Source organism: Engystomops pustulosus, chromosome 1 (genome assembly GCF_040894005.1).
Source record: "Engystomops pustulosus chromosome 1, aEngPut4.maternal, whole genome shotgun sequence".
In the NCBI taxonomy this organism is placed as follows: Eukaryota; Metazoa; Chordata; class Amphibia; order Anura; family Leptodactylidae; genus Engystomops; species Engystomops pustulosus.
This window is the reverse complement of record NC_092411.1, coordinates 181,266,255-181,289,378: the sequence shown is the minus strand read 5'-3', so window position 1 is coordinate 181,289,378 and position 23,124 is coordinate 181,266,255. Positions and strand designations below refer to the sequence as shown.

The 23,124-nt window shown below is 39.6% G+C and overlaps 1 protein-coding gene across 4 annotated transcripts in view; it reads left to right on the top strand.

The window, feature by feature from the left end:
• Window positions 1-2,575: 2,575 nt before the first annotated feature.
• The window catches only part of CSGALNACT1 (chondroitin sulfate N-acetylgalactosaminyltransferase 1), a 216,997-nt gene continuing 196,448 nt past the window's right edge, over window positions 2,576-23,124 (top strand). For all 4 annotated transcript variants that reach the window (XM_072114277.1, XM_072114274.1, XM_072114260.1 and 1 more), the window contains exon 1: window positions 2,576-2,935. The gene's annotated coding sequence lies outside the window, so the exon portion shown is untranslated. The remainder of the gene's footprint in view (window positions 2,936-23,124) is intronic.

The following is a 23,124-nucleotide window of genomic DNA, read 5'->3' as shown; positions in this document are numbered from 1 at the left end:
TATTAGCGATGGGGGTTTCTGCAATATGCAAAAAACCCCACCTTTGTATGAAGAGGACTCAGCCCGTGAGCCCTCATCATACACTCCTTATACCTCTGCGCCGTAGAGCTACGGCGCAGAGCGTTAAGGGGTTAAAGTTCGCCTTTGCCACGGCTCCTGTTTTCTCTAGACCCGATACTGAGAGGCCTTTTATCCTGGAGGTTGATGCATCTATTGTAGGTGCTCACCTAGAACGCTCACGTGTGGCTTCTTTTCCAAAACCTTTTCTCCCGGAGAGAAGAATTACTCTATAGGGGATAGAGAACTTTTGCCCATGGAAGAATGACGATATCCTTTCGGAGGGAGCTCACCATCCAGTCTGTGTTTACACAGATCATAAGAACCTCTCGTACTTCCAGACAGCTCAACATCTTAATCACAGCCAAGCCCATTGGTCACTTTTCTTCTTCCGCTTCAACCTGATGATTTACTTCCGTTCTGCGGAGAAGAGTATCAAGGCTGATGCCCTTTCCCATGCCTCAGATGTCATTGGAGAAGAGCCGGTTCCTCAGTATATCATCTCTCCGGAAGAGTTGGTTGCTGCTGCTCCGGTGGATCTTCGGCAGCTTTCCCCCTGGCAAGACGTATGTCCGACCTGCTCTGCGGAAGAGAATTTTGTTTTGGGGAGACACTTCACGCCTGGCTGGGCACCCTGGGGTACAACGCTCTGTGGCCCCCTACTGCTACTGCTACTACTGGTGGCCTGACTTGGTCAAGGATGTTCGGGACTTTGTGGGATCCTGCACCTCCTGCGGCCGTAACAAGCCTTCCCGTCTGAAACTGGTTGGTCTCTTGCTTCTGTTGCTGATACCCTGTCATCCGTGGTCACACGTGGCTATGGACTTTATCACGGACCTTCCATCTTCCTCAGGCAATAACGTCATCTGGGTGGTGACAGACCGGTTTTCGAAGATGTCTAATTTTGTCCCTGTTCCAGGTCTGCCGTCTACTCCACGACTTGCCAGCCTCTTTTTCTAACATATCTTCCGGCTACATGGTCTTCCTCTACACATAGTCTCAGATCGGGGAGTTCAGTTTGTTTCCCGCTTGTTTTTCTGTCTGCAAACTAACATCTCTGGAGCCGGATCAGCTGAGCTACATGAGCACGACCACTTCAATCAATGAACACAGAGCAACATAGAAGGATAACAAACTTTAGTATTTTTGTCTCATGTTCATACAGAATGACAGGCCTGGGTGCCTTTTAAAGTGGACCTGTCACCCAGAAATTACTAAAGTCAGCAGCTCCTTGTGCTAAAACAAACGCTGCAGTGTTAGAAACCTCCGATAATGCTATCCAACACTGCGGCGGAGTACAGCTCTCAAAGCTGTCCGGTGTATTCATGAAGGAGCAGGATTGCGGGCGGGTTTAGGGGCGTTGAATGCCACATGAAACGCAGCAGTCACCGCCAGCCTATGGAGCGAGCGGGGGCAGTCCAGGGAAGAGACAGCGCCGGCGTTTACATGAACACTGCAGTGGAGTACAATGTAACCACTGGACCTCTCTCAAAGCTGTCCGACGTATACATTAGGGGGCCATTAGGGCGCCCGCTTGCTCCATAGGCCAAAATGACGTGCGACAGTCACCGCCCCTAAACCCTCGCACAATTCTGCCCCCTCATGAATACACTGGACAGCTTTGAGAGCTGTCCGGCGTTTACATTGTACTCCGCCGCAGTGTTAGTTAACGTTATCGGAGGTTTGTTTTAGCACTTATCACTTTAGTAAGCAGCTCCTAGTACTGAATTTCTTGGTGATAGGTCCTCTTTAAGGAACGGATCACCATTCCCTGATGGGGGAATGGGATGCAACAGGATGGTGGAATCCTACTTGTCCACAGCAGCAGTCGGTAAAATCAATCATGGCTGTCAGCATTGTATGCAAAGACCTTGGTTAAAATATTGCATAGCATCTCCCCCTCACTAAATAATACATAGCATAACAAGATCCCCTCAATAAATAACAGGTAGCACAACAGCAACATGTCATTATACAGCATCTAACACATCAGCTAATATAATATCCATAATATAAGTGAGTCTATATACCTAGACAAGATTCTTAAATATACTCTGGATAACAAAACAATCCCTAATTCACTGATACCCTGATAATTTAAGCACATTTTCAGCACACTGCATCTCATAGCACTACAGGGAGGATGTGTCAGTGTTTGGTATTTTACACGGAGTTATAGGAGCTAAAACAGCAATAAAAGTCAAATTGTAAAGTAGGGGGTTAAACATGATCACTTAGGGATTGAAATTTGAATATTATCTTTCATGGGCAAACCCCTTAAAATGTTGATTCAGTATAGTTTCACTGTTGGAGGGAATTTGGATGCATTGTAGGACAGTTACCATCCTAGAAAATTGTGCCCCTTGTAACTCTAAAAAAATCTGTTCACAAAGTAAGCATCAATGCTGGCAAAGAGGTTAAAGAACACATTTAGGATAGGAAATCTTTGTTGTACTTAAACCACAGACAGCGTATAAATGCTGATTGGCTCCATCACGTTAATTTGGGCGTGTATTTTTACTATGTGTCCAGTAGGTGTCGCTGGTGCGGAGCAGACGCTTTCCCGGTGGCACAGCTGAGGCTGGGAGCGGGCACAGTACACGCCGCTCGTCACTGGTCCCATTGCGCCGGCCTGTGGCTCCCTCCTCTGCTTGCAGGTTGTGCTCATTGTAGTGGCTCAGGGCGTGTTTTCATTACTCCTCGCACTTGCTCAGCTTGTTCATCTAGTTAGCAGGACAGAAAAGGAAAGTTTGCCGGCGAGGCACGCTCCATAGCAGCCAGCAAAGGATTACATGGCGCTCTGACCTCCCAGGATAGCGATCAACTAGTGACAGGGATGTGCTATGGACAACTTCACCGGATGAGCTCCAGGCGAGAGGTAAGTGACGAGATCGCAGCCTGGGATGTGTTCACACTTGCCTCCTGCTTTATGAATGGATGTTGCTGTATCACTGTTCCGGTATGACATCTGAGTGTAATATGATTTTATGTCAAATGACTGCAGCTGAAAAGAGGCTTTATCTTTGAGAACTAACCATGTTCATGTAATACTGATTACCTCCTGCCTTCCATCTAGACCCCTGATGATATAGTTTATAATCAGATAATCTGTGATTATCATGTATTGGGATTTTTTGCTATTTGTTTCATTGTTTTAGTCCTCATGGGGGTCCATAGAAATCCCCTAACAGAGACAACTCCTCCAAAACTAACTTGTTTGTTGGGTTTTAGAAAGTTGGCATAATACTTAACCCACCACCCAACTGCACATCATGCTGCCCCATTTGCTCCCTCCTAAACTAACTTTTACTACCTTTACTTTCTGATAGTTTTTTGTTTTATTTCCCTAGCCACACCAGATGTGCCTTATTTAGGGAGTGTTGCCGCAACAATTATGTATATTTGTATTCTTAACAATATATTTGTGTTTTGCTGACACTTACTGCTTTATTTGGGGTGCAGCTGTGAAATCCTAACACTTTTTCTGCGATTCTAGTTTCCTGACAATCTTGTTGGCGCACCCTTAAAGCTGCAAAAAGTTGGTCTACTGAGTTCTAATTCACCTTCATGAATGTGGAGTTAGTTCAGACCATTTTTGGCCTTGCTCCTATCAATCGCACAATTTGTGCGCCAATAACACGGACCCTGCACCAAAATAGATGAATGCTCCCCCTCCCCCATAGTCTTCCTATGTATTGGTGGCAATCTTCCCAAATTCCCACATTTACCAAGAAGATGGGCATGGAGATCTGGCAATGTCTCCTGCTGACTGTTAAACCTGCAATTAAAATTATTGGGGCACTGCCTGGCATGCAGGATCATAAATCCGCAGTCTCCAGAATAGGGAATGTGATAATGGCATGCATAATAATTTAATTTATTCCCTCAAGACCAGGCGCTTTTTCATTTTTCACTCAAGTTTTATAATGTTTTCATACATTCAAAAAAATTAAAACCTCCTGTACAAAAAAACTCTACATTTCGCCATCTTCTGGTGCTAATAACTTTTTCATACTTCGGTGTACAGAGCTGTGGGTGGTTTTTCACGACTTTTTGTGACTTACAATGACATTTTTAATGCTATCATTTAAAGGACTGTACAGCCTTTTGATCACTTTTTATTTAACTTTTTATTTTTCAAAAACAGTGGCACTTTCACTTTTGGGGCACTATTTTTCGTTACGGGTTTAAACGCTGGGTAAAGCCTTCATTATAGTTTGATACATCTGACATTTTTGGATGCGGCAATACATACCATATTTATGATTTTTACTATTTATTTAAATCCATTTTAGAGAAAGGGGTGCTTTGAATTTTTTATTTATTTTTTACTTTTTTTTCATACCCCCTAGGGTACATTAAACCTAGGTTGTCTGATCCTACCATATACTGCTATACTACACTTTACTGGATTTTACACTTTATCTATTACAATGTGCAAATCGCACAACTGTCGTGTGTGTTAAGGAGATTGCACTGGTTTCGGATGGCATCTTGAATTAAGAAATCCCAAAATAAGGGACCGTCCGCCATTTTAAGTATTAGCCAAGAGTCACGTTGGGGGTAAAAGCACTGTCCAGTTCAAACTTCATTTTATGTAATGTGTTTGCTCGCCTATCAGCTAATTCCCTTTGACTTTTAATGAGAAGCCAGTCTGTCCTTCATCTTTAGTTCAATATTATGATTCTGAAATTAAACACGAGGGTTAGCCCATTTAGGACTGCCAAGGCTTTCTGTAACCTTAATAAACTATTCTGCCCTAAGACAGAGAGATGCCTTCTCGGTCAGACCTAAAACTTAACTTTTAATAATTAAGTAAAATTGTAACTTAAACTAAATTCACACACATTTTTAAAACTGCAGATGAGGGTTGCAGATTATGGTATGGTGTCGCCTGTGAGGTGAGTATCAACTCAGGATATATTGTATGTTAGTCGATCCCTGCAGGGATCGACTAACATACAATATATCCTGAGTTGATACTCACCTCACAGGCGACACCATACCATAATCTGCAACCCTCATCTGCAGTTTTAAAAATGTGTGTGAATTTAGTTTAAGTTACAATATTATGATTCTGGAGTCCACTTATCTCCTTCTTCTCAGCAAATTAGTATAAACAATATCTGTGTACAAGGTCACTGAGAACTGAGCACAATTAACTTTTTGTACAATGTGCTGATGACCAATAGCTTTGCAGTATACTATTCACGCCTCTTTGATGACTCTTCTGTCTGTGATATTATGCATTGGAGATATTAAACGAGAGAAGATCTTTACATACACTAAGAGACTGACGTGTCTTGGTTTTTATGTTCAAGTTCCTAGTACTAGGACAACCATGACGGGTTAATTAGGATTCACCTTACAAAAGTCAAGAGGGCTATTGGGGCCCTGCATAAAAATCCCTATCATGTGACATACTATTACGTCACACGTTGGTAAGGGGTTATACTGATTTTGTATATACTTTTTATATACTCTTTATATTAAAAATGCCTAAAGTGTGTCGTTTTATTAGAAAAGCAATCATTCAAGTAACAACCTGTAAAATACTAGCCATGTATCTGCTGAGAGAGGAGTACCTGTGGCTGGACCATTTGGCATTGACAGTTACTATGGTAGATGTTGTTGCATAATGGCTTTTAATCTACAATAAAAAAGAATTTTTGTCTCTACCTCCCACTGTCAGTGGATTATGCTGGATGATTTATTTATCTTTCAATTTACAGCAGTCCATAGGCTATATTATTAGACTTTAGATTTCAATTCCGCTCTCATAACATTACTGGTAGAGACTCATGTGTCTCAATATGTGGTGTGCTGTTACTATACACACATTTCTTTTAGTTGTTTGCAGTTAATACATAGTTTGACATGAGAAAACTATATCTCCAATACTCTCAAAATATGTATTTCGGTGATTTAGAAAAACAGTGGTTGAGATTTATCACACGGTGGTGCTTCAGTCCCCGCCAGGGCCTGGAATAGAATTGCGCTATTGCTGTTGACAGTTCAGCCCTGTGTGCAGGCGCGGGAAAGGATTGTCTCAAGTTAGCCCACTTCGTGGCTGCCCACGTCCCCTTTATTAGCATTGGTAGTTTTTGTTACTATATGGTGCTACTTTCAATTTCAGTCTAGATAATAGCAAGTCCCTAAATGTCACAACTTCATTATTTAAAAACCTGATTACATTCAATATTCTTCTCTTGTCATATGAGCTTTATCCTCTCTAAATTATTTCCATGTATTTGTCCATGTATCAGTTGAATGCAGTTAGTTATATTTTGGGCTCTTTCAGGCGATTGTGGTTGATGTGTGAATTGATGGTAATATTGTTCACCTATATGTCAGCCCATATATGAGTTGTTGAATTTGGTAAGAAAAAAAGTGTGCTGAGAATAAAGCTATAAAAATAGTTTCTAAAGAATGAGTTTCTTTAGAAGGATTGTTTCATAGATAACATTTTTTAGAGTTTAATTAAAACGCAAAATAGTTCAATCTCCACCACCCATATTCTGATACCAAGTGCCTAGGTGGGTATTTTGTCTGTCAGTGAAGCTGTTTATTAATTTTGACAAGGGCTATATTTGTAATGCATGTATGCTCGTCAGGTCTGTGGCGGAGAAAGAAGGAAGAGCACTGCTCTCCTCTTCCCTTACATAGGAAACAGCACTACACAGCTGTTTTATGGATAACGCCTGCTCTATCTGTTTTGCAGCGATAGTACTGTGAAGTACTAGTAGCCTGATGTACGTCATCCCAACGCCCGTCTAAATGAGGTCTCAAAGTGACTTTGTTAAAGGTTGTGAACCTTCTAGGAATGAGACGTTTACTGCTTGCTTACTTCAAGAGATCTTCCTCTGTTGCCCAACATCGGTCCCTATCGCTTTCAGGTGCTATGGCCGCTTTGGATGGTTCATGTAATATGCTCCAGTAGTGGAAGATTAAAAAGATGAACTTGATTCTTTATGCATAATTCATCGCAAGACTGGACTTTCTCTAAGTGGTCACTTAAAATTATATCACATAGACATTGCATTCCTGGGAGAGTCAGAGGAAGATTTCAGATAATTTAACAATGTTCTACTAAACACAACCCCTATGCAACTGCAGTTGTCAAAATAAAACTTAGAATACACAACAATGTATAATATGTTAAGGAATAAAACAGGTACATCAGGCTTCTTTTTACATTGTGATTGTTGAAGTCTGTACACAGTTTTCTGACACAAATGGATAATTTTACTGAACTGACTGTATATAACTGCATTAGGGAAAAATTTAAAAGCTCCTTTAAGTTTAAAAAAAAATATTAAATTATAAATACAGAATTTAGTATGCCTTTTAGGATCTGTCATACAGGATGTAGTCATTTTTCTGTCAAGTTAGAATATTTTTAATTTTTCTGTTTTGTAACGCTAGTTGTTTTGCAAGATCAGTTTTTTTACATTACCCTATGTTTGGAGTGCTGCTATTTGTCTATGTAAAAATATATATACGTATTTTGTTTTGTTGATGTTATACAATGAAAACACTTTTCTTAAGTGGGAGGAATCCTCTCAACCCTTCTCCATTTCCACTGATGAGACTATGCTAGCAGCATGAATGGAGCCAGGTAGGGGAACACGTGAACAGCTGGCACACGTCCCCTTGTATTTCAATGGGATCATACACATTGCTGTGCTTTCCACTGCCTCATTTATGAGCTAACACGCCTGGCAAAGGCAGTTATAGGGGGCAGTTATGTCTACTATACAGTAGACATAGACCTGAGTGGATCCCACGAATATTACAATATCAAGTCTGTAGCTTCCTGTAGTTTTACGCTGAGTAAGCTACAAACGTAGCGATACACACAAGTACATTCAGGTACACAGTGGACATGAGCCTTGTGTCCCCTATAACTTTCTTTGTCAGGCTTGTATGATGCATATAAAATAGAAAGATTCTTTATTTTATTTCGTGAAAATTATCAGTCCATTTGAAGACACTTAAATGGGTTTGCACAATTTTACTCAGTTGGTTTGCTGTTTTGGCTCCTATAAGTGAAGGTCATTGTAAAATGTGGATGGGGACTCTCTAAGCAGACACTTCATGATTCCCCTGTTCTATGAGATGCTGTGTGCTGATATTAGGGCTTAGATTATCAGGGTGTGGGGTTTATGTACACATTTTTATTTAACTTCTGAACACTCTACTAGTATCTGACACTTAGAATAAGAGTAATGAGAGATCAGTAGATGAATATAAAACATGATGACACACTGAGCTCTGGTCCCTCACCTAATAAATAAAAGAGTTGGCCCTGCCATCTCACCTAAACACACACAGTCAGCTCTGCTATAAAGACCTTATCTATCTATGGTAAGTCTCTGCACACTGCTGCTTGCCGACATGTGACGTAATAGTACGTCACGTGTCGGGTCCCGGTGCATGGAGAGGGCTCGTGGGCCGCACATGGGAGCCGCCATCTTTCTGAGGATCGTCGCTCCCCGTGACGTCATTGGGGAGCGGCGACCCGTCACCATGGTAGCTTCGGGTCTCACGAAGACTCGAAGCTACTTCGGGTTAACCCATTCATTACAATGTGCTATCAGAACATTGTAATGTATGAGTAGTAAAATACACATATACTGCCATACTGTAGAATGGCAGTATACAGTATGATTGGATCGTACAGACACCTTAGGGTTAAAGTACCCTAGGGAGTCTAAAAAATAGTAATAATAAAAAAAAAAGTAAAAAAAAAAATTATAATAAAAAAACCTAAAAATTCAAATCACCCCCCTTTCCCTAGAGCTGATATAAATAAACAGTAAAAATCATAAACACATTAGTTATTGCCGTGTCCGAAAATGCCCGATCTATCAAAATATGATAACGGTTTTTCACTGCGTTTAACCCCGTAACGGAAAATCGCGCCCGAAGTTGAAAATGGCACTTTTTTGCCATTTTAAAAAAAATTAAAAATTCTATAAAGTGATCAATAGGTTGTACAGTCCTAAAATGATAACATTGTAAACGTAATCAAAAAATGGCACCACCCACAGCTCCATACACCAAAGTATGAAAAAGTTATTAGGGCCAGAAGATGGCAAAATCCCCCCAAAAATTTTTGTAGAGTAGGTTTTAAATTTTTTTAAATGTATGAAAACATTATAAAACCTATACAAATTTGTTATCCCCATAATCGTACCGACCCAAAGAATGAATTAGACATGTCATTTGGGGCGCACAGTGAAATCCGTAAAATCCAAGCCCACAAGAATACGGCACAAATGCGTTTTACCAATTTCACTGCATTTGGAATTTTTTTTTTTTCCGCTTCCCAGTACACGGCATGGAATATTAAATACCACCATTTTGAAGTGTAATTTGTTACACAGAAAATAAGCCATCACACAGCTCTGTACATGGAAAAATAAAAAAGTTACAGATTTTTGAATGTGGGGAGTGCAAAATGAAAAAGGGCTGCGGCAGGAAGGGGTTAATGCAGGGGAGGAGGGGCAGGAGGCAGAGAGCACTGCAGTGTGCAGACAAGAGAAGTTATTCATGAGAAGAATCCGACCATAGTGAGAAGATTTTTAGTCAGATCTGGGGACAACCAAATTGTAAACACCAGGACTGATAGAGACAGGTTGAAATTATATCTGTGAAATGCTGTAGTGTTTTTTTAATGAGTGAATTAGAGATTGGGGCTTATTTACTAAGGGTCCGCGGACGCACTTTCGCTGGATTTTCCGTCGTTTTCGGGATTTGCGCTGCTGTGACAGGTATTTAAATAGGGATTGTATCGCATGCGTTCGGATTGTGGCGCAAATGCCCTGGCTTTCATGCGACAGAAATTGGGGGTCGGGCCGGCGCACGATCCAATTGATTAGGACTGAGCGCGGGATTTTACTTTCAAATTGTGTTGCAAGATCAAGCACTTGCACCAGGAAGAAGGTGAACTCCGGCGGACCTGAGCGGGGAGGCGACACATGCAGGATAACGGGCGCACGATCTTAGTTAATCACGGCAGAGTGCATTGGGGTCAGGCAACTCCTCCAGGCAGGTAAATGTGTCCCAATGTGTTCTTTTGTTATGCTGAGTATTTTTAAGAATCTTGTTTTGTGGGAATTCCCCTTTAAGGGAACAGATCCAGTTATCACCGTTTTTAATTTTCTAGAAGGAATAACAGTATAATGCCTGACAGAGAAAGATGCTCTAAAATTAGTGTATTTTATGCATCTTAATAAAAAAAAAAATTCACTAACCTTCCAGTGTGCCTTTCATTTGCATATGTTACCCAAATAACTGCTGCCTATTATTTATTTTTTTAGGACAATGGTGTAAAGCTACACATTACCAAAAAAATACCTTGGGTGTGATGCAATAGAAAAATTACACACTTTGGCAGATCTTTGGGAAATAAAAAAAAGTAAAATAATGGATACCTTCCTGTATATTGAATACAAAAAAAGGTGTGGAAGAGGAGGTGTGAACTCTGCTCTAAGCTGTGTATTCATTGAAGTCAGATATGATAGATCCTATCTGGATTGCTGCAGTCAACTGTCGTAGTCTTGCATCTCTGTGTTATTAAGTACATCTTAAAGCATAACTAAACTTTTGACAAAATTGTATAAAAGAATACTGCAGATGATGGTAAACTTTGTCATATTATTTATTAAAGAAATATGCCCCAGTGTCCTAAGTGTCTTCGGTGTTTAATAACTTAGTGCTGAATTTCCAAGGGAAAGAGTTCATTGTTAGTCGTCTTATCTGCCTGAGGTGGACAAGATTTCTGAATGCTTTCAGGTACACTTCTCTCTTCGGTAGGAAGAGCAGAAACAAGGGAAATCTACCATTGGGAAACTGAAGTAGTTGCAGATGCAGATTTCCCCTCCCTGCAGCAGCTGCATCCCGTTTTTGCCTAATTCTGGGATGCAGCTACTGAAATAATCTTTAAAACTTTTTGGTAATTAGACTACTGGGGATGTGTAGTAGTCTCGTAGCTCTCCATGGCTGAAGGCTGCTCCATGCCCCAGTTGCCATGTCATACTCACTCTGCCGGAGACATGCCTGCTGATCGTGAGCACTGTGCATGCACAGCAGCTCACATATGTGTCCTGGTAACACGCATCGCAAACCGACGATTGTGAGCAGCTGTGCATGCGCAGTGCTCATGGTTAGCAGGCGTGTTGCTGGCAGAGGGGCAGGAGCTACAGGAGATGCTGGAGACATGCTACAAGTTGTAAATTACAAGCATATAAGTGGGGTATGAAGTGGCTGCTAGGGGCATGGAGTAGCCTTTGGCCCCGAGGCTACTACACACTCCCAGTAGCCTCTGAAACTAATTTACATAATGCTTTATTAGTTTATTTTGGCAGCAGCCTCATCCTGTTTTTGCCTAATTCTAGGATGCAGATGTTACAGAGGGTAAATCTGCACCGGGAACTACTTTGGAAAATAGTTTTTGGTACAAACTTTGCAAGAAACTTCATATACCTATCAACTGCACTATTAATTTTTGAAACTTAAAAAAAATTGCTTTAGAAGTGTTGTCACACTTTTAAACCATATAAAGCCCTAATCGTAATGATCAGCATAATAATAAATCTGCCACCGTATTTACATGATTTATAAGCACCCAGTATTCGGCCTCTTTCACACTAATGTATGCTTGCAGGAGCCGTAGCCTGGGCAAGCATACAGCCGCAAGCTGGAGAAAGGAGGGATGAGTCCTGATTAACCCTCCACTCATCATAGCGAGGCATGGTGCCTAGCCATACATACGGGAAAAGATAAAGCAAGCTTGTGGACTGTACGTCTGGAAATCGGTCTCGCACAGTGTGAAAGAGTCCTTAATCTTGGGGTATTTCCAGTCTTACTGCTAACATATAGATAGAATATGCCACCAAAGTTTGTACATTTTTTACTGACTTGAAAGAAATCAACCTTAATGGGATTACATTCATTAGAAGTTCTCCACATAGGCCATGATTGGATTCACATGACCAACAATAATACTCTTGTTAAGTGTTGTTGTTTTGTGTCTGTGAAGAAGATGGACCCTGCCGTTGGCTTTGGTCTACCAGTGTCTCCACCCAGTTGAAGCAGCTGTATTTCCAGTGCTTGTGTTGTCCACTGATGTTCTGCTAGAGGGCAGCAGCTCTTCTTGGGCCTCAGTGGTGGACTCTTGTGGTGCACTCATGGCACAGTGATATGCTGTGTGAAGACATTTATTGGCAAATGAATTACTTGATCATTGTTATATGCCAACATTTTTTTGATAGTAACTAGTTAGCAGCACCTCTATTTTTGATAGGAATACTTAAAAGTGCCAACTTTACTGCCTAATGTAAGCAAAGACATTGAGTTGTTCTGTTAGAGACCTATATCTACCAGAAGACCATCAAGCAATACTTTGTGTAATAAAAGAACTAATAATTTATCTGAAAATATGTGACTATTATTTAACATACGGTAATATATTGCCTCAGGAGACCATCTGATGCTAAGCCTTGTTATGCTTCCGGGTATTATATATTTTGGAACTGTGGTTGTGGTTATCAGCTCCTTAGTATCTTCCTTCCAATCAGGTAATGTAAATTTTCATCAGCAAACGGCCAGAACATTGATTACATTGGCAGGAAATGTAAATGTTTCAGTGCTTCTCCCACTAATAAACCCAGTTGCTTCAGCGTGAATGGTAATCATGTCCGAAGCAGAACCTATTATTATGACTGAATGTGTGGATGGAGGTGAGTTTTAACTAGCTGTTGAGTTCCAGCTGAGACTAAACTCGTGCGAGAATAATGCTAACAGACTTGAAGCAGATTATATATTATAATGAGGATTTTAATTATGATGGGACAAAATGGTGAAATAATAGGACAGATGTACACACTACTGTTTTATTCTGGGAAAAAAACTTTTTTAACCACTGTTTAGTAATTTTTTCTTATTAAAATAAAGTTTTGTATAGTGCAGTTGATATACGGGATTAACTAGGTGTCGTAAAAATGGATAAGACTTAATTCATGTCTGTCAGCTCAAAGATTTTGAAACTGACTAAAGGTTCACCCCAGGCAAAATGTCACCCTGTGTTATGTCTAGTGTATATCCCCCAAGGCTTCTTAAATGACATTTTGTCTTTGGTATTTTTTGTATTGGTGAGGCCCAGCAAGAGGCGTAAGATGCACATTTATTAATACTGTCCTACTTCTATATAGCTCGGCACTAAACTAGCAGACTTGCAAAAGAATCATATTGAATGACAAATAACAAAATGACAATTTCTAATGTTATGTCACATGTATGAGCTTCTTTAGACCAACTTTCTTGAGCCAAAATGTTGTACAGATCTTGCACATCTCGAGGAACAGACTATTATCTATACCAAATTACAAACAACAAATGGTGTCTAGTGTAAAAGTTATCCTTACAATAACAATAAACAAATCAAAATTCACCTCAAATAGTAAATAAAATTAGGGGTAGCAACAAGGAACAACCCCAGTTGGAGTTGGGGCTATGCAAAATACAAAAAATTCTCCCACTGCAGTGTCCTATCTGCATAGATAAAGTAATGGCTAGACCAATGTCCATGCATGCTAAATAATGCCCAACAGCCCAACAGAGTAAACCAGTACTGATGTGTTTGTAGACCAATCTGGAGGTACCATCCAGTCCTGGTAAATGTCAACTAACTCCTATTACAATTGTTACCTGTAGGCACGTTGAGGTAAAAGGGCACAGCAGGGGAATTCACAGAACCCCAATGCATGTTTCACACACTCCTACTTTGTCAGGAGGTAATGTGATGTGTTCTCTCCGCATCTTTATACTCTGCACAGAAGGTAACGCCTACATGACGCACCCCCCACTTGACGAGTCCGCATCATGAGTCGCGCATCGGAGCGCCTGCCTAAACCGCATTACCATCCGGATCACAATATCGGCAAGACGCTACCAAGGAGACACGTCCCAATCGGCACTTCCCCATGAGAGGACCTGGCGCACGCTGGTGCGTACAGTGAAACCGTCCGGCAGAGATACAAGTTATTTTGTTTATTTCTATCTGTATTATCTAAATCACTCTCCCTCCTGCCTGTAACCAAGTATATAATTGTATTATTCTTGAAATAGTATTTCTGAATCAGCTTTTCTTATAACTGTCCGGTGTACTGTTTCCAATGGAAATATACAAATAAATTGACTAAAATAACTAAGCATCATCAAAGTAGCACCCAGTTAATTTAACCTTTAATTTCTATAGGTATCAGAGTACTTACAATAATTATTTGACTACAGGAAATGCTAAGACTCAGTTGCCATTTCAGTTACGTGAAGGCTAACAAGGGAACAAATCCACAAAAAGACTAATACTATAACACTGTCAGTATATCAAAGAGTGATATACAAACAGCAAGATTATGAAACATAACTTTTACTTTTAAACACTAAAGGGTAGGCCAAATAACAAAAGATAAACCCACACATATTCCATATTTTTCACAAAGCAAGTATAACCACAATCTTAACAAATCAATGTGCAGGTTTGCATAAATCAAAGGTATAAAAGGATGGATCTTGCCCCTTTTGTGCTAGGGAAAGGGTAGGAATTCCTCTATGGGAAGCAGTGTCACATGTCTGAATATACAACACTTCGAAGAACAGACCCTATCACCTCAGTGTAATAACCCCTTCCCTCACAAGGACAGTGTCCCAATTCTTACCCTGGCTGCAAAAAAGAAGCCCTCACCAGCCACAATTCTCTATTAGTTTCTTGTGTAATAGATCACATTCATCAGGGGACCAAGTGAGGTTAAAACATGGAAGGCTGTAATCTGATGCAGTGGCAAACAGCCTAAACGAAGATCAGGAGCAATGGGAGCAATTGCCTGGCAGCAATATTAAATGTCAGCTGATAAGGACACAAGCTGGTAAGCAAGTATAATCATTTTATACTTTTGATGCACATTGATTTGTAAGGATTGTGGTTATACACATATTCCATATTTGACTTTTGTTAAGTGGCCTACACGTTTAAACTTTTAATGTTTAAAGTAAAAGTTCCTTTTTATGATTTGGCTAATAAGGGAACACTACAGAGTGCTCAATATTGTTCTTTTTAGTTTTTTATAAATACAGGTAATATATGAAACCGACATTTCAGGTGACGAAGTGTTGACTAATTTAGTGACTAAAAGCAACTTTGAAATAAATATTACTAGAGAATAATGCTTCCTTCTACATGTACTTTGGCAATTATCATCCTCCCGACTAATCTTCTATTCTCTCTGAAATCTGGACTGAATTCCCTCTTGGTAGCCATCTTGCTGCAGCTGTAGGAGGTGTTGGATTACATGGGATATGTGGGGGGGAGGAAGGCAGTGACTGGCTTCAGCAACACTCCCATCCAACAGCTTTGCGCCAAGAGAGCTTTTAGAAAATAAATATCAAAGTCGCATAATGACCAGAAACTCTGTTACTCCCCATGGCTAAACACATTAGACTTCTGAGTTGGAAGATTAGATTCGCTTTAAAGGATATCTACCACTTGTTTTTGCCCTTGTTTTTCAGGAAAAAATGCTTAATAAATTATGCAAATGAGCATAAGGGGCTCCATGCTCCATTAACACCTATGGGTCGCCTCTGGCTCAGTTTCATAATTTAAAACCCTTTTTTTTGTAAAGCCCAGGACATAAGCTAAAAGGAGGGCAGATCCTGCCAGAGGGGTAACGCACCAGTATGTCAGTGTGCTTGGTTTACAATCCTTCATCCTGGTGGTAGATGTCATTTTAAGTTTCTTTAGGAGTCCTACAGATATGTGCTATAGAATATGTATCCTTTGTCCAGCCACCCTAGCCTTTTCAGTGGCAACACTTGGCTCCTGTATCCTATGGATTTTATACATGGCAGCACCAGTCTATTGTATTATCCCCATTAAAATACAGATGGAAGGGTCTCCATTCCAAATGCTTATCCCACTCATAAAAGCACTGCCCTCCCACTTCCCTGCTCACACTTAATTTTAGTATTTTGGGGGTTTCCTGCTTTTACTATAAAATTATACATTTAAAGAAAAGGGTGTCCAGCATCAAATAGATATGTGTTCTACTGGATTAAGGTTAATATTTATTAACCTTTAACAGAGCAGAGCATTATCAATACATGTATCCAGACATCCATCTGTGTATGCAGGTTTTGTTTGTATTATTTATAAGAACTTGTCCCACTGGATAGTTGAGAAAATCCTTCTTCCTATTTCTTAAATGTATAATTAATAATGAATATAGAAATGAAGCGGCATTATGGATTAACCAAATAGATTCAGTCAAAGGTGAGTGGGAGAACACTTAAGACCTTAATGGTAAAGCTTGTAAGATGCTGATGTTTGATATTTCTAACCAGTCAGTGAGGTTATTCAGTTTTGTTGTGAATTCATTCAGTTTCCTTACAGCTGGAAGGGAACTGGAAATGCTATAATAAGTAACAAAAATAATCTCTCCTTAACATACATGTCAGACTGCATTCCTAAAACAATGCAGATATTACGGATGTGCGTTCTTGGCCTGTGCAAATGCAGAGAATAGTTTTCTGGTTCTGACACATTAACAAGACTTGAAGTATCCGTAATTCATCCTTTGTTCCGGCCACACAGGAATGCAGCTTGACATCCCAGCCTGCAAGCATTAATGATTTTTACTACTTAATTAAATATGGCAGGTTCTTGTAAGATTGTATTGTATTGTGTACATATCAATGTCTACTAGAAATATGATCTTCATGGGAATTAACTATTGCTTATTTTCCCTGCAATTGCTAGTAGATGCAATGTAACTGCATTGTTTGGCGTGAACACTTGCACAAATATATTTATTCTTTGTGGTGTTCTTCCATAGTTCCTTGATACTAAGGTGTAGTAAGAATGATTTTTAATCTAGCATTTTCTAGCATTTAAAATGTTGGATTTGAGGATAAATGAAATGCATGTTTTACTTATCAACTGTACACTCAGAGCATCTTGGTGGGCATAATTTCTTATACACATGTAATGGGCACATGTGTGGTTTCTTTTGTTCTCTAGGAATTGATTGTGCTTACTGGCTGCAGTAGCAACCTAGTAGAAGTACCTTAATCTCCTTAGATAGGAGGAAGTCACACTGTTAAGCTATAGGGATTGGGTAGAGATATACAATGAAAAATGAAAGAATTTTGAAGTATTGAGTACTATTCTGGTATATTAGTGTTCTGAAGGTGATTTACCTACAACCATTTTGTCAGTAAATATCATAGTAAATATCACAGTTATGTGGCTGTGTTGTATGTATTATATGAAGTAGCATACGAAGTAGAAAAGATACCTTTTATAGGTCTCTCAAAGCTTCTGGGCATTTGGTCCATCACGTTACACCCTGGTTGTAAATTCCTAGTGGTTGTTACAAAGAAGCTTGTTTGCTTACTCCTATAGCAAACAGTCTAAGTGAAAATAGGAAAGCTTCAGAGGACTATGGGAATTGAAGACACGGGTAAATTAGATCTCTAACACTTTGAAATATTTTTTGTGCTGAAACACTGACCGTGTGTACCATATACTTTGGCCATAGATAATTGAATCTTGCTTATTGAATCTCAATTTGGGCAGTCTCTACCAAACAATAAAAATGAGTCTGTAAAACCAATAAAGACTGTATGGATCACACCAACTCATAGTGAAAAAGTCCCTGACAGTTATATCTTGGCTGTTAAGTTTACTTTTGAGAAACAGCAATAAGCTAGCATGGCACTCCAAAGGGAATTTGGATACGTTCTCCCTAACATCTCCTCTGCCCACTAGGAGTCCACCTTCTTCAGTCCCAATGGAAAAGAATTCCTAGCAGTAGTACAACACACGCCAATTAAGGCAATCTTCAGCTCCAACCACGTGTTTTTTTTACCTTGTAAGGGGAGAACACGGATCCTCATTCCATTCATTAAAAGACATATGAATGCTCCGCGGTTCCAACGCGTTTCGGACGCTGTGTGTGTCCTTAGTCGCTGCGACACTTTAGCCTGATGTTTACCCACGTGATGTGATTTCCATGGAAACGCTGGGCTCACGTGACGGACCTGGACACTCCCCTTGGGAGGTTTTCCTTAGTAACCTAGGAGACGTTGCTCTCATCATGACATACCCCCCACCCCCTATGGGGGAGTGCCCAGCCTGTCACATGTCATTCACCATTGATTTAAATAGCGTTGGTACCGCGTTGGAAGCTTGAATAAAGAAAAACTTCAGTATCTATCGTACCTGTACAATTTATGCACAGCAGAAGCATTGCAGAATTAATTTTATGGTGGTATGGTAAGCAAAACCTAGAAGTAGTGCAAAGAATTTTACCCATTTATGTGTATGGATTCCATACCATGGGCTTCAAAGTAATTTTTGTTTCCTTTTTAGACTCCATTTACGGTCTGAATGAAAGGCATTTCTTCTAGAATATTTCTGCACATACAGATGCAGTTATCTCAAAACAAATTTAAACATTGGTTGCAACATTGTCTACTTGAGATGTCATACACAACAGCTCTGAGTGTCATGTTAACAATGGTCTGAAGTGTAATGAATCTTGCATATTATTAGATATTTGTGCAATTGATCAATTCTATGTTTAGAGTCGAAGCAGTGCATGTCCTCAAACATATTATAATTTTTTTACATGACACTGAGATATGTAGAATTTATAGTATCCTAGTGGTGTTAGTTTGGCATAAGTTCTCACACCATACTGATGAGGATACTACTACCTTCAAAACATATGGGTTCCAGCAGTTGGACTCCCACCAATCAGATTGTGTATCCATTGTGGGACAAGCCTATTTTTTTAAAGTTGGTGCTTTGTTCAATTGAGGCAAATCCTAAATCCTGGAGGAGGTTGGCAGCAGTGTGGGAATACACATGAAAATCATAGTTGTAATCCACTCATTGAGAGTCATAGTTGCATACTGTTAGCTGGCTACATTATGGAGTACTTGCCTACCTTTTCCCTTTTATCTTTCTAGAATGAAAAAAACTGTTTTCCCTGTGGCAGGGGTCTATACTGTGTGAAATACAGTTTAATGTGAAATGCACATAAACTTTAATATGAGGTAATGTAGTGCTAGCAAGTGTGTAGTTTTGGTGATATCACAGTGCATAGCTCTTAAAAGTTCCTGCGACACTCAAGGGAGATCCCAGTAGTATAGCTTCAAAGCTGATCATATCTTTGATTTGCTGGTTGGGAAGAATATGATCACACTTTGAAGTTGTACTTTGGATGCCTACAATGCTTGTGACTTTGTAACACTGACATCAATTAAGTGCCAAAGGGGTATTAACAGTCTAAAAATAAAGAAGTCATGTCTCTTGAGAAATTAGCAGTTGGATACATATGGGTGTTATTAAATCATTAAGTCACCATTCCTAAAAGATTACTATTTTCTCATTCAAGTCAGAAAATTGCCTTAATTTTAGGTTCAGGTGCCTTTGGAGCAGCAATAATAAGTGTGCAAAATTGCTTTTTGAAGTTTCAGTTACTAAAATAAAACATGGTTGTATAGGTGACCAGCACAGATGAAAACCGGTCTAGTTGCAAATGTTAACATAACAATTCATTACCTTTTTAAAGTTTTAGACTGTTTTGGCCACTATTGTGGTCCCTTTTCAAGAAAGCTCGAGTGTCAGCAGACTGAGTGATAAGCATTTTTCTAAAGTTACTGCATTGTACAGGTATCACAGCAAATATACAAACACTGATCAGCTATTGATTCTATTGATATGTCGTTTGGGTCTATTATGAAATGATCCCTTAGCACTAACTGACCAGGTTTTTGGTTAACTAAACTACTACATTGTTTCCTATATTTTAAATAAATTCTAGCTGATTTATCTAGTTAAAGGCTATCCAGGTCTGTATAGAGTTTCTAGCCTCCACTCCTTTTCTATGGACTTCATAGGTGCTCTTAGATACACTGTTCACTGTAGAGGAAGCTAAGAGTAAATATACACAAAGTTTACTATTATCACTACCAATTTTCACTTATGAAATTTAAGAGGACAAGAGAGTGCAAAAAGACCAAATCCAAAACCTTTATTAATCACAGACCTAATTAAAAACTTCTTAAAACACCTTTAAGGCATGTTTGAAACCCAACTCCATTCATAAAAATAATTTTGACAGCAAATTTAAATGGAACAAAGTTAGAGGGGACCCTAGAAAGAACACTGGTAGGAAGACGAATAACCGAGGGATAAATGCCCATAGTCTCCCAGTTTTCTAGGGAGATATAACCAGAAATAGTTAAATTGCCAGATCTTGCTAATACTGGAGGTGGGGATGAAAACTCCTGAAGCCTGCTAGAGAGGTGATAGACAATGGGTCAAGGCCGTCAGGAGCAGCGGTCAGAAACAAGCTGGGGACTACAGACCAGGACTACAGTCAGGAAATATGCCATGGGTCAAACACAAGGATAAGGACACTGTACCTCAGGACTAGACTAGCGACCTTTGCTCAAGCAGTGGGAAAGAGGGAAGGCTGAGCTATTAAACCTTAGGTGAGCTCTGATTGGCTTGGGACACATATGCTGGTGCCCTGCACCCCAATGGTAGCTGGAGGAGGAGACACAGTAATGGTTGTGAGCACTGGGCAGGGTTTGCAGGGAAAAAGGCAGCAGAAAGTAAACTTGAGGCGGGAGGGTGTACAGGAGTTGAACCCGTTGCTAGACTAATGCGTGTTAGCACTTCCTTTTTTTAATTGGTTCAGAATGAAGGTAGGCTGGATGTTTCCCTTATTACTTGAAGTGGGAATAGATTAATGTAGCTTGAGACAGTTGTTTGTTTTTTTTTGTTTTTTTTTTTTAATAATCAAAATATATTCAGTATTTTCAGTAAAATGTAAATTGAGTAATCGTAAAAATGGGTATTCTAGTATTTTTTTTAATTTATTTTTATTTTGGTACACTCAGTTTAACGGCCACATTTTTGTCCCTTTTAAACATAAATGTGGCACGCAGTGCGAATCGGCACCAAAACGCCTCTTTAGTTGCAAAGTTTTGTGTCTCAAACACTGGTGCAAACGCTTCATAACACTTCATAAATACATGCGCCAGCTACGGCACAAAACTGGCGCAGACAGGTAAATGTGCCCCAATGGATTTTATCAGATTACAGGGCACCGAATAAACATGCATGCCACACATTTAAATATTAAAATTTTCAAACACTTGCATGTTTGATTTGTGTTAACATTTTAATAAATACTTTTGTGTTATGCTCTATTACATAAATATTAGTAAAGTTTGTGGTGTGTATAATATATATTTTATGTACACACATTTACTAATAGTGTAGTATCATACAGGTAATACTCCTGCTGGATACTGAGACAGCAGTTTTCTCCTTATCGCGACCTTTAATCAATTGGCAATTTGTGCTGTATGTGTGATTGGAACGGTATGCTCATTTAATTTGCATAGTAGACTTTGGTTCACACAAGTGACATTCTCTCCATTAAGGAAGTAAATTGTTCAACTCAGCTGTTACCTGCTGGCTCACTGACAGTCAAGCTTTCTACCTAGAGCACTTATAAGGGATCGCTCCAGTTAGAGAACAGGTAAGTGAAATACTGTCAAGTTTAGAAACAACCATTACCACTTTCAGAAGCCCCCCATTAAGTAATAGAACTGTTCATAGAAAGAAACCATAAGTTTCCATAAGTAACCTGGCTGATGAGTACAGTCCAGGACTGAATGCAAGTTGTTTTTACCCTCGGGTGCCTGATATCTTCTGCCATATACTGCATCTGTATCTGCCTCTGACAAACTCTTTGAGATCAGGTTGAGTGACAGGCCTTAATGACAGGCTGGCTGTCACAGTAACCAATTGCCACCCCCCAAAAACCTCACAGGGGGCAGCGATTGAATGCAATATTGTGGCACATTTGATTTAAATGTCTCCGTCAGCTTTGCATGTTTAACACTGGTGATCTGTGCCAGCACTGACCACGGGTGTTACCGGTGGGTATTTGCTGAAACATGCAGAAAACACCTACCTGGTACGAAGAGGGCTCTTAAATGCCTTTCCTTAGAGCTACTATATCTCATGTTCTGGGAACTAAATTTTATTGATGGTATGTGGATCCAGAGGAAAACAATGACATAAACAAATTCTCTAGGAACAAAAATCAGACGAGGTACAAAGCCAAATAAGAAATGGACCCAGAATGGCATAAAAGGGGATGGGGAGAACCGCGGCCTGGGAGGCCACTAACCAGTGGAAACTTGAGGTAATGGGCATCACCAGATGTGTGCCAAGGGGACCAAATTTCAAAGAAGGCATCCAATGCATTATTATTCAGTACAGCTAGTTATTCCATGGTAAATGCATCTTTAATTTTAACATGAAGGCTGTGCGAAATTCGGCCGGGTGGGGGCACTTCCAGGATTTGTCTTCTTTTAATAATAGGGTTCTTCCATTATAGTGCAGAGAAGCTGTTTAAACTGAATTTCCTACAATTACCTAAAGAATAAACTAGAAAAGTAAAAGAAAGTAGATGTATGTGCTTCACACTGTGAAACGGTAATGTAAGTGCAGGAAAATTGTGCCCTTTATAACAGTAATCAAACATTAGTCAACTAATTATTGCTTAGAAGCCTTTCAGTAGAGAAAATAATCTCAGCAGGCTAAGGAATCAGACAGCAGCATTTTACTGTGATAATAGTTTGTATTGCAAAGCATTTCCACAAAAGAAGATGACTTTAGTCCTGATCTTTAGGAGATACAACTCAGCAGTTGGAAAACAAGTAAATTTTTGGAATTGTATATAAAAGTATATATAGACACATGAAATCAAGCATTTGTGTTTATAGCATATTTTTATTGTTTTATATTTTCTGCATGTTTTCTTTTGAAAGTATGGCATTCACTATGGTATAACCACCACAATGGGCACACATGTCAAATATATTATGGACAGCTAGTTAAAAATGTATTCCCAATTTATTTAATGAATTAGCATCTGATATGTGATGAAGTCTATTACTTTTTTTTTTTTTTTTCAT